Genomic DNA, 3,009 nt, shown 5'->3' with positions numbered 1-3,009 from the left:
TTGTTTTAAATGAAGATTTTTTATAGGTACCTCTTTTAAATGTTATGAACACAGTTCCATTTAAGACACATTGACAGAAAAGGTAACAATTATTTAAAAAATGTGCCCATTTATTTAGCTATTCCCAACGAAACACTTTTCAAAATGAATACGAACAAATATGGTTTTGAGGCATTATTGTATATTTACAGGAATTATGTTCTGGTAAAAAATGTTAAGCTAAATGCTACAATGCTTCATTTCACAGCAGCATGAAGGAACGGATCAATTTATGTTGTATTTGCAAAAGTAAATCGTTTACGATGTCTTGGTATACAGCTAGTGTCTATTTGAAGTAACATACATACATATACGTAAATAGATATAGATCTTAGTAATATAGAGCTTAGTAATATATCTATAAATACCCCCAAAACACAGTCCCCAAACATAGAGCTTACGTTTTAATTTTATTTTAGTGCATGTGTAATTTATGTAATATATATTTTTGGTTCTGGTTGAAAAACCTTAAACAAAGTGTATAAACCATCATATTGTTTTTTCAGATCATAAAAGAAAAGCAGTCAAAACAGGGATAAATCCTCTATAATGCATGTATATATATTTATTTCTTAAAATCTCCCTATTAACACAGAAAGGAGAGCTGACACAAATTGCACCCGAGTTTTCTTTTTATTTATTGCAGTGGTATCTTTAAACATCATGAGTTATCTTTAAAGAGTTAAAAATATGATCCGTTGGCGAGTACTGTCGTAACAAACAAGCAAAAGAGAAAATAAGAGCGACAGAAATAACCGCACACATAAAAACCAAACACTTTACAGTAAATCACACTACAGCAAAGGATAAAAGAGGCAGCAGCTCATTTTACAAAAGGATTTCAAGCTTAGATTCCTGCTTTTAAACCAGCAAATTAGTAAATGTTACAAAAAAAATTGCCTTTTAATGGCTCGAGTAAACAACTGCGGCTGATTTTAAATTTTTTTTTTTTTTTTTTACGAAGAGTCCCTGTATGATAATATTCAGGCTGATTATGTGCAAACATCGCCTGTGTGTTTAGGGCATTTTGCTCATTGCTTATTGAGAAAGGTTTAATTGTTCAATAGAGTTTCTCTAATAACCCTGTTGCACTAGAAGACATTTTATTATGTACACTATGTACAAACATGCATCGTTTACAGATATGCAGACCATCCGACTGTGCATGGTGTTGCTTGTGCTTGCATGGACGAACACTTGCACTGTACCTGCTTTCAGAGCTTCAATAAAAAAAAGATTTTGATCTGCAGAGATAAATGTTAGCAATTGTACTTTCAGGTGTTGAAAAGAAATGATTTAAATATGATAACAAGAATGTAAATTTATTTAACATTGCCCCTCACTTTCTTACTTTATGCAACATACAATTGTATTTGTGCAAAATTAATATTTTTGAACTAATTCATTTTTCAGACAGGGCTCACATGAAACAAACTGTAGAACACAAAAGAAAACAGAAAGGAGCAAAACCCCTTTTGTTTTCAAGTGCTTCAATGTAGTTCAACAATAATCACTTAACATGCCACTTACTACATAACTTCTGATCATCCACAGAAAAAAGCCAATCCTGATTAGCGGACACCAAAGTGTGAAAAGTAGCACCTCTGATTCAATGACTTTCCTTTTTTCAGAAGACACAAAACTAATAATAATAAAAAAAAGCCTGAGGCAAATACAGAGCAGTGGTGCCTTGGTGATGGTGCTGTGTTGATTTTTTGAGAAAGATGATAAGATTAAAAAAATCCCCTCAAAAGTAAAGAATTCTAAAAAAGAGAGCAAACATCAAAGTATTTTTTTCTTTTCCCAAGTCAAAAAACAAAACAAATCTTGATTTTAAATCCTTAAATCATGTTTGCAGAAACAGCCCTGTTATTTTACAATGATATTAAAACCTTTTTTTTTTAAATAGATGGGCATTCCACTGTGGAACCACTAGTGCCAGGAACCAACAGTCACAGGAACTATTATTGTTTCCACAGCACATAATGAGATAGGTTTTTTTTGCCACCAAATCCTTTCTGTTTGATAGGTAGGAAAGGACAGGAAAAGTGTTGGAAAAGTGTCACTGCACCTTTAAGCCCTGCTGCGTTGTCATGGTGATGGAGCTGCGCTGTATGTGTATGTGTAGAAACAAGCAAAAGTGGCAGCAGAAATCAAGAATTAACGGGAAACATTTTTAGGCTTCTGTTGTCAGAGATGGTGTGAACTGCAGCTGCTCCAGTGTTATTCTCTGTATCATCTAGGTGTTTTTGGAGCCTTTAATGTTTAAATCTACTTTACGTTTACTCCCTATTGCTGCTGTGTTTGCTCTAAAACAGATCATCCTGACCATGACTACACACTAGTGTCAATGCCTTAGGTCGCTGTCTTGTATCCGACTGATTAGATAGTCACTCAGAATAAAGAAGCTACAGCAGGACAGGTTAATGGAAAGTGGTGACACGACCTTCACAAACCAGAGGACGATTTTTTGGCAGGCAGTCGTCATAAGCCCTGTGCAGTGTTGGCCGATGTAATAAAAAAAAAAGGTTCAGCCTAAAAACACGACTGTCATAATGGATTCCAGATTCACTGACCTGAGTCCTTTGGATTCTTTAATGGCCTTTGACTCTTCTATATAACTCCTCCCTCTGCATTTATTGTATTTTATTTTTTAAATTCATACTACCTTAATCCATCATAATCAGGAATTGTCGCAGCATCTTCTTCTTTCTGAATTTTGACATTTTGTCTCTGTTTAAGCAGGTTTTCAAAGGATGTCCAAAAAAGTTGGGAAAAGTCAAAGTTGAGGAGAAAAAGTACAGTGTTTTGACAGGATTATTAACAGAATAGATTAGAACCGTGTCCATTTTCTCTCCCCTTCAGCTACGTAGCAAACTGCTGATAAAACGCCAGCTTGACTCTTTCAATGTGGTGGCACAGCTTAATAGCTGGTCCCAGCTTCAGGTCCATGCACTCCTGCACTGTCGG

The sequence above is a fragment of the Cynoglossus semilaevis genome, chromosome 11, assembly GCF_000523025.1.
Source record: "Cynoglossus semilaevis isolate Cse_v1.0 chromosome 11, Cse_v1.0, whole genome shotgun sequence".
Lineage (NCBI taxonomy): Eukaryota > Metazoa > Chordata > Actinopteri > Pleuronectiformes > Cynoglossidae > Cynoglossus > Cynoglossus semilaevis.
The sequence above is the reverse complement of the archived record's forward strand: the minus strand, read 5'-3'. Positions refer to the sequence as shown.